This window comes from Capsicum annuum, chromosome 1 (assembly GCF_002878395.1).
Source record: "Capsicum annuum cultivar UCD-10X-F1 chromosome 1, UCD10Xv1.1, whole genome shotgun sequence".
Classification (NCBI taxonomy): Eukaryota; Viridiplantae; Streptophyta; class Magnoliopsida; order Solanales; family Solanaceae; genus Capsicum; species Capsicum annuum.
Window position 1 is genome coordinate 152,315,709 of NC_061111.1, and position 10,549 is coordinate 152,326,257.

Below are 10,549 nucleotides of genomic sequence, written 5' to 3' on the forward strand. Positions count from 1 at the left end.
TGTACACTATCTACAGAGTGATAGTTAAGACATCTTTAACTATCTACAGAAAACACAAACAAATGGGTGGGCAATATAACTTGTCTAGTTTAAAAATTCAAAAGATAATTTATCATTTTAAAAATTAAGCACTATTCATTTCCCAATATTTAGGTGATCGTAATATCGGATACCACGATACCACAAAAAAGTAGGGATGAAGACAAACTTGAAGGAAGATCTGTGAAATTATCATTGCTATTTTATTTTGTTAAAGAGAAACACAGCAGCAACCATAGCTGCAATCCATGACAATGAGAGTATAGAAGAGGAAGAAGAAATTGGGGAAAATCTCTTAACTGACTTCCATTAGTTGGCTTGCGTATGTATTTATACAATGAGACTAGAAATATCTGACTAGTAACTACCTTACAGCTGGCAAAAATAAGCTACAGCTACTATTGCTTGCTAACAGAATGGAACTAACTAATTAATTGACAACTAACTAACTAAATTGACAACTAACTAACAATAATGTTTAACTAATCTAATCTTAACACCCCCACTCAAGATGGAGGTGTGGAGAACACTGACAACTTATCTAATGCAGCAGAGTTCTTGATACCAGTCAAGGTTTTTGTCAAGACATCTGCCAGTTGATTGTCTGAGTTTATGTGATGCAGTGATATAAGACCTGCTTGCAGCAAATTTCGTACAAAATGACAATCAACCGCAATATGTTTGGTTCTCTCATGAAACACCGAATTTCTAGCAATGTGAAGAGCTGATTGGCTATCACAAAATACTTTAATTGGAGTTGGTAATGGAACTGTGAGTTCTTCAAGTAATCTGCTGAGCCAAACCAATTCACCCGCTACCTTTCTTAAAGCTCTATACTCTGCCTCTGCTGAAGATAGGGATATGGTTTCTTGTTTCTCTGACTTCCAACTGAGAGGACTATTTCCCAAAAATACAATATACCCACTCACTGACTTTCTGGAATCAGGTCATGCAGCCCAATCAGAGTCACAATAGGCCTTAACATTGTAATTTTGATCATGTGCCATGAAGATGCTAAAGTGGGGTCCGACTTGAGATATCTGAGCAGGTGAAATGCTGCCTTTAGATGAGGTTCCCTAGGGTCTTGCATGAACTGACTGAGGTGCTGCATACTGTAAGATATATCCATTCTATTGTTGGTTAAAAAATTTAACTGGCCAATTAACTTTCTGTAGAATATAGGATCTGATAGTGGAGTCCCTTCCTTGGCATGAAGTTTCACTTAAGGATCCAGTGGAGAAGTACAACTGCTCAAACTGGAGATATTGTAGTCCTTCAACAAGTCCAGGACAAACTTTCTTTGGGAATAATAAGTCCATCCTCTTTGTAAAGTACCTCCACCCCAAGAAAGTAATGCAACTTTCCCAAATCTTTAATCTTGAACTTATCATGTAAGAAAGTTTTGAGTCCTTCAATTTCAGAAATGTTTGTCCCAGTCAAGATAACATCATCTACATATACAACTACAAAAATGGTTGAATCTGCAGTTTTCTTGTGGAAAAGTGAGTAGTCATTGAATGAGTGAGTGTAACCTTTAGAATACAAGACTTTATCTAGTTTAACATACCATTGCCTACTAGCTTGTTTCAAGACTGTAGTGACTTGTTCAGTTTGCACACCATTCCTGGTTTATTCACTACTAATCCTGGCGGTACCTTCATATACACTTCCTCATGCAACTCTCCATGGAGGAATGCATTGTTCACATTAAGCTGGAAAATGCTCCATCCCTTCTTTACTGCTGTAGCCAACAGAGCTCTCACAGTTGTCATTTTGATCACTGGTGAGAATGTTTTTGTGTAGTCTATTCTAGCTTGTTGAGTGTAGCCTTTCACTACCAATCTTGCTTTGAACCTTTCAATAGTTCCATCAGCCTTGTGCTTCACTTTATATACCCACTTGCACCCTATTGCCTTCTTGCCACTTGGTAAGTCTACTAGGTCCCAAGTGTGGTTTAGAATATAATGCTTCAAATTCTTGTGTCATGGCTAGTTGCCAAACAGGATTCATAACAGCTTCTCCATATGAAGAAGGTTCATTATCACTGCTGATATTTCTCACAAGTGTTTGACTCTCGTGTTCTAGAACTTCAGGTGGAATATGTTGGGCTTTTGAAAAAACAACATTGAGAGATATGTTTTCATTGGATAGTTTAGCTACGATTTTAGGTAAAATGTAATCATGCAAGTATGCAGGTAGTTTATGTGATCTGGAAGGTCGATTAGGTACTGCAGTTGGTTCATTTCTGTGAGCGACATTAGTAGGTGTTGGGCTAAAAATTTGTTGAGGAGGTTAGGTTACAGTCTGTGAATCAGCTGTGTGGTTAGATAAGGTGGTGACTGAAGTGTCATTTGCATCAAATATATTATTCTCAACATGTGATACAGTTTGTAGTTTAGTTTCTGTACTAACAGTATCTATGAAAGGCACGAAATGCAGTATAGAAGGAAAAGATGATACATCAGAAGCAACAATAAAAGAAAAAATATTTTCTTTAAAAACTACATCTCTTGAAATGTGTATTTTCTTTGTGGCCAAACTAACCACTTTGTATCCCTTTGTTCCAAAAGGATATCCTATGAAGTTATGGGGTGTAGTTCTAGCTTGGAATTTGTCTCTTTGAGGCTTTGGAGTGGTTGGGTAGTAGAGGTAACCAAAGGTTCTCATGTGAGAGTAGGATGGTTTGGATTTATATAACAACTCATAAGGGCACTTTCCATTGATGTGAGAAGTAGGAAGTCTGTTGATGATATATGTGGCACCTAACACACACTCTCCCCAGTATTTTAGTGGTAATTTGAACTGAAAAAGGAGTTCTCTAGCTTTTTCCAACAGGTATTTGTGTTTTCTTTCCACCACACCATTTTGTTGTGATGTGTATGGGCAGGTTTTTTCATGAATGATCCCCTTTGATCTTTAGAAGGATGATGTTTCTATGTTCATGAACTCAAGTCCATTGTCTGTTTTTATGGACTTAACACTGGTGTCAAACTGATTCTCAACCATGGATATGAAAATTTTTATGACCTCTAAGGTATTACTTTTGCAAGCTAACAGTTGAGTCCATGTACACCTACTATAGTCATCAACAAGAGTGATGAAGTATGGTAGGGGCCCCAAAGATCAACATGTAGCAGTTAGAAAATTTTGGTAGAGGTGTTGGTTCTATAAGAAAATGGAAATCTTTCTTGTCTTGCCATTGGACAAATATTGCACAAACAAGGTTGTTTGGTGGAAAAATTTTCAGGAATGCATCCAATCTCTCTCATTTTCACAAAGGGTACATGTCCAAGTTTGTTATGCCATAACACATTCATATCACTAGTATGAGACATAAGAGAAACAAAAATATAACACTGATTTTTATTTCTTGAAACAAGATTTTGTACACTGGATTTGTGTGAGCACTTATTCATACTAGAGGTGTTATCTACAATGAAATGTTGGTGACATTGTGCTCTGTCGATACATGAGGAATCAAAATACTTGGACATGTAAGTAGGGATACTAGGACTTCGAATGCAAGCAGGAACACTTGAAGAACTTGAAGCAGTATAAGCAGCACACTTAGTTTCAGAATAGTTGTTGTTCCTCAAGACACTTGGAACAAAGAAGGTAAAGTCCATCTTTGGCTTCACCAATCCCCAGAGGCCTCTTCATGGAAGGGGCCTGCAGAATGCATGAAGCTTCAGTAAAGGATATAATGCTATTAGGCAAGGACTTGGAAAGACAATGAATAGACACAAGGTTGTACCTGAAAGAGGGCACATACAATACTTTATGCAAGACAACATTTGATGCAAGTATCACACTACCAATTTGAGTGACCTTTACCTTATAACCATTTGGTAAGGTGATCAATAAAGGGTACGGAAGGTAAACAATGTTTGTTAGGGATTTCATGTCAAAGGTAATATGGTTAGAGGCTCCTGAGTCTAAAATCCAAGAGTCTGTCTTATTTTTGAAACACCTGCATGACAATTTACCAAAATCAACAGAGAAAATACATACTATCATACCTGCAAAGTTCACATTACTATTCACCAGATTTATGTTCTTGACATTATTTCCATGCTTTTCAATTTGAAAATGCTGCAACAGATTCATAAATTACTCATATTGCTCCTTTGTTAGTTTGGGACTGCATTCATCATGTGGACCCTTATGTTCTTCACCCCTGGTTGGCACCATTTCAGATGATAGACCATACACATCAGCCATAAGGCCTTTACTTCTGTTGAATTTAAAGTTCTGATTATTGTTGCGATTTTGAAAGTTTTGATTCTTGTTGCTTGAATTTTGATAGTTGTGGTAAGAGCTCTGGTGATTTGTTTGTGGATATCCGTAGAGTTTGTAGCATTTATCTTTAGTATGGCCTGGTTTCTTACAATAATCGCACATCACTCGACTTCTGCTACCACTATAAGCAGTGACCTGAGAATAGTTGGTTCTAAAGTTATTACCTGTTGAAGAGTAATTTTGTCGAACAGGTCTGGAGCTACTTGCTTCTCCTGACCCATTCACACTGAATGAGGCAGATTCCATGATCATTTTTCCTGAGCTCCTTGTATTAATAGATGTAGACTCCATGAATAACTGGTTGCTAGGTTTGATTTCTCTTTGCTTTTCATCCTGTACCAATAAAGAGAAAGTTTGTGCCAGTGATGGCAAAAGATTCATAATGAGGATATTTCCTCGAACCATAGTATACACTCATTTAATCCCATAAGAAACTGAATTAATCTCCTCTCCTGTTCTGCTTTGAAGATGTTTTCCTTAGCTCCACAACTGCAATTGCAGCTACACTGAGTTTTAGGCTGTAGAGTGCTTAATTCCTCCCAGAATTTCTTCATTCTAGTGTAATACGTTGTGATGTTCAGTGTTCCCAGAGATAATTCATTTATCTCTCTTTGTACCTGATAGAGCTTTGCTCTATTCATCTGATCATACCAATTATCTAACTCTTTCCATAATTCAAATGAGTCATTTACATATTCCACACTGTCCGTAATTTTCTTAGCAAGTGAATTTAGGATCCATGATGTGACCATATCATCACCTCTCCCATTGTCGATATCGCGAGGTCCCTGGATCTGGTCTCTTATACTCCCCATTGATGAAACCCAGCTTGTTTTTCACTGAAAGGGCTCTAAGAACACCTCTCCTCCATGATCTGTACCTTACTCCATCAAAGGGAATTGGTACCAACGATGCACCTGGATTGTCAGAAGGATGCATGTACATAGGAGAACTAGCATCTTCACTACTAACACCACTGACATTTGCACCGTTGGCATTCGATTTCTCACCATTTTCAACTACCATTGTAGGTCAAATTCAATTTCAGTAAAAAATGAGAAACTGGACATGCAAATACTATATTTCAACTGGAAAACAGAGAACGATGCGAACGATACAATTGCAACCCTAAATTGAATCAACGACTTTATGAATTTGATGAGGAATGTAGTATATATGAATAGAAAAGAATACGTAGAGAGTATACCGATCAAAATGAGCTGAGCTCTAATACCATATTAAGAGAAATACAGCAGCAACCATAGCTGCAATCCATGACAATGAGAGTATAGAAGAGGAAGAAGAAATTGGGGAAAATCTCTTAACTGGCTTCCATTAGTTGGCTTGCGTATGTATTTATACAATGAGACTAGAAATATCTGACTAGTAACTACCTTACAGCTGACAAAAATAGGCTGGACACATACAACTACTACTGCTTGCTAACAAACTGGAACTAAATAATTAATTGACAACTAACTAACTAAATTGACAACTAACTAACAATAATATTTAACTAATCTAATCTTAACATATTTTAATTTATAATAAATTTAGCTTGTATCCAACTTTTTTTTTTGGTAATATTATAAGCATATTTTTCAGACGTCTCGCTGCGTGATTTTATAAATACGAAAAATGATACAATTTAACTAAAATATAATAAACAATATATAACACCAATCCAAACAAGCTATAAAATTGTAATTAGATAATTTAGCCAACAGATGTTTAGGCAAAGAAGAGTCTTTGATGTTCAACTTTCGTCTTCACTTTCTCGGTGAGTGCACTGCACATGTAGTTCATATTGGGACCTCACTTAAAACCGTAATTGAAATTTATAATTATTTTGAAAGTAACTTTTGACATATGCAATTGGAGCTGGAACTATCGTATTCAAAGTATAGAGCCTAAAGTTGAGTATTTTACTTTGTACAAGTAAGCTGCTTTGAGATCGATGATAGTGTTAGCGTTCCATATCAGTTTAATATATTTTAATAATGACAAACTAATGATTGATAACTTGTAGGATAAACCGGATGGATAATTAAGGAAAGGAAGATCATCCTAGAGATATATATTGGAAAAACATCTTGTGTGATCTCTGATTATAAGGGAATCATGGCTGGACTCAGAACAGTATCAAAAAGGGATCTCTTAAGATTGCGTAAACTCTCAAAGATTGCAAGGAAGATCAGCAAGATCGCAGTACCGCATGAAGGAGATCACACCCTCTTCATAGACTTATTTGATATGGATATGAATGGTTGTGAAGAAAGGCAAGCCATGACTTATATACAGACATATCTAATATGGACATATTACCCTTAATTAAGGACCCAAATCAAATCCTTGATTGAGAAGAAATTCCTTGGGTTTCCTTTTAGAGCAAAAGAACAACATCAACTGAAAAACATAAAAAAATAAAATTGAAGACCCTAGACCTTGTGCTACTTCACAGGAAATTCTTAGGGTGTCGCAATCTTAGTCTTAAGAAAGCTTTATACTTCTTTATTTAGAATAGTTACAAAAAGAAAAGATCAAGTCAACTTAATCATACCAGTTGAGGTTATGTCATAAGATCTAAATATTAGAATAAACTTCAGTACTTGTTTGCTACATCTGTACTCCAACTCTACTTTGAAAGCTCTTAAGAAAACTTGAAACCCAAGGGGATTGGAAGTAGGCACCACATTGGTGTTCCAAATCAGGATAAATCTCTGTGTTGTTATTCTATTTGCTTATTTATTTACTTGCATATTTAAGTTTACATTTGTTTTATTCAAGTATACTTGTCTGCACGTGAGTTGGCTGTCAAGCCTGACAAGTCGACTCAAAAAAAGTTTCAATTTACCACCGTTCTTAAATTTTAATTGGTATCAGAGCAAGTCTCACCAATAGTGTTGCTTAACCGCACGCGAGCAAAGATCCAAATGGCAAATTATCAGATTTTAGGAGCCCTCCTTTAAGACGATCACTCGTCCACAAGACCCCCATACTTCAACGGACAACACTACTCTCACCGGAAGAACATGTTTAAATTTTTTGTTCAGTTTAATGCCTTCCAAGCGTGGGTTGTCATTAAAAAAGGTCCAATGGCCATTCCAGGACTCAACGAAAAATAGAAGGGCAAAGAATCAAGCAATGTTGACTTGACGACTTTGAAAACTTTGAAGTCACCAAAGAACAACAAGAGCTAATTTAAATTAACGCAAGAGCTAAAAGTCTACTCTATTGTGAAGTTCGCAGAGATGAATACGACAAGATATCAACCTGGGAAATCACATAAAAGATGTGCGAAAAATTAGAAGTAACCTACAAAGGAACCACCAAAGTCAAAAAGGCGAAAATCAGTGCTTTGGTCAATGAGTACGAGCTTTTCAAAATGGAAGAAAATGAAAGTATGCAATCAATGTTTGCTCGCTTCAGCAAAATTGTATGCGAACTGAAATATTTGGGAATGATCTATCCAAATAGTTTGCAAGTCTAAAAGCTTGTAAAAAGTCTTCCAAAAACATGGAAAATAAAAGTTGGAATTCTAGAAGATGACGATCTCCATAATATGACCTACGGCAAATTAAGAGGTAACCTCATTGCCTATGTATAAAATCATATTAACTGGTATAATAAGAAAGAAAGGAAGAAACTAGTGGCTTTCACCGTCATAATAACTGAAGAAGAAGAATCCCTGGATGGAGAAACAACGAGGGAATGGATCTCATAAATCATAGAGTAAGGCAGATCTTAAAACAAAGGCAATAGAGACCACAAGGATACAAGAACAATGAATTCACTAGGAATGATGATCGCAATTACTACCATGGCAAACTGGGGCACATTAAGCAGAATTGTCCAAAATTGAGAAAAAGATCATCCAAATAAAATAAAATTTTTGGAGCATGGAGTGATGAAGATGAAACTGAAGAAGAGACAAAAACGTCTAACATGTGCTTCATGGCTAAAGAAGTACCAAGTGAGGTAAGACCTTTTACTTGTCATAATTTCAATCTTCTTCAGACAAATCTTGATATGATCACTCATGATCTTTAAAAAGTTATTGATGAATATAATAAAATTGCTCAAGAAAAAAAAAGGCTGGGAAGCTCGATTAAAACAAAAGCTTGAAGAGGAAAAAATGAACTGGAAAACTAAACTTGAAGCATGTCAAATCAAAACTGAATTACTTTAAGAGGAACTTAATGATGTAAAAATACAGTTAAACAACATCAAAAAATCACCAAGTCACAGTTCCATAAGGTCAAAAATCTTTTAAAACTAAAACAAGCTCCTTGTCAAGTTTGTTTGGATCGGCTAAAACTTCTTTCTCTTTTCAAGGGCTAGTATGCTACACATGTGACAAAAAGGGGCACAAATCACATAACTGCATACAAAGGTCTAAAGGAGTGCGGGTTTGGTGATCCAAAGGAAGCACTTCTAACCCTTAAGGACCCAAGATCACTTGGGTACATAAACAAAATTAATCTTTTTATTTTGCCAGAATATATCTGCATAAGTTATCGGAAAGGAAATGTGGGTCATCGATAATGGATGTTCCAGACACATAGCCATAAAGAAATAATATTTTTATTCTCTAAAGAAAATTAAAAGAGGATCAGTCAAATTTAAAGATAATGCTAAAGGTGATGTCCTTGGAGTCAGATCAGTGAAACTCCACTCCTTCTGTGAACTCGTGGAAGTTTACCTTCTGGACGGGCTCAAACACAACCTGTTGAGTATAAGTCAACTATATGACTCAGGATTTAGAGTATCCTTCAAAGTTGAGAGTTTCTCCATCAAATATTTAAAAAGGCATCTCTCTTATCACTGAATGTGTTGATGATATTTATGTTCTTAACAATCCTAATTTTACTACTCTAACTTGTCTCACTGTGAAAACCAACAACACATGGTTGTGGCACAGAAAACTTGAGCATTCCAATATGTATGCCATTGAGAAACTCTCCAGACTTGAACTGGTGAAAGGTCTGCCAAAGCTAAGGTTTGAGAAGGATCACATCTGTGATGCTTGTCAACTTGGTAAATAGACTCGAACATTATTTAAATTAAAAGATATTATTTCCACCACCGAACCTCTCTAAAAAATCTATATGGATTTGTTTGGTCCCACCAAGACTGCAAATATTGATGGAAGAAAATACGTATTTGTTATTATTGATGATTATTTTCGTTTGACCTGGGTAATATTTCTTGCTCATAAGCATGAAACAATCATAAATTTTGAGATTTTTTGTCGAAAAGTACAAAGAGAAGCAAGATACTCTATTATCTATGTTCATAGTAATGAAAAGCATGAAACTTCATTACTTATGTTCATAGTGATCATGGTAGAGAATTTAAAAATAAGGCTTTTAAAGAGTACTATGCTCAAAATGGCTACTCACAAAACTTTTCCTCTCCCTGATCTCCTTAATAGAATGGTATGGTGGAACGAAAGAATAGATCTCTCCAAGAAACCGCAAGAACCATGCTTCTAGAAAATAATCTACCAAATCATTTTTGGGCAGAGGTAGTAAGCACAACATATCATATTCTCAACAGATGTCTCATTAGACCAATTCTGAAGAAAACTCCCTAAAAATTATGGAGAGGGAAAAATCCTAATATTAGTTATTTTTATTTTTTTGGATGCAAATGCTTTATCCACAATAATGGTAAAAATAACTTGGCGAAGTTTTACCTGCGAAGTGACAAAGGTATTTTTTTTGGGTACTCTCCCATTAGTCGTGCTTACAGAGCTTATAATAAATGGACACTTTGTGTTGAAGAATCTATGCATAATGTATTTGATGAATATAATGACTCTTCATGAGCTTGAGTTTTGATGAAGATCAGGTAAATGATCCACAGTCATAACTCCTAAAATATCAACCCCTGAGTCGACTATCATCTATCTAGAGCCAGCTCTCATTGATGAGACGAAAAAATATCCCAAGAAATTGGAGACATAATACAAGATTTTCAAATGAATTTATCATCGAAAACCCAGATGATAAGATGCAGATGAGAGATTCATTAAGAAAATAGGTGTTTGTTGCTTTTGTATCTTAAATCAAAACCAAAAAGGTTGATGAGGCCCTCAAAGATGAGTCCTGGGTTGAGGCCATGAAGAAAGAATTAAAATAGTTTAAATAAAATCAAGTTTTGAATCTAGTTAAAATACCCAAGAACTGTTCAGTTGTTGTAACCAGAT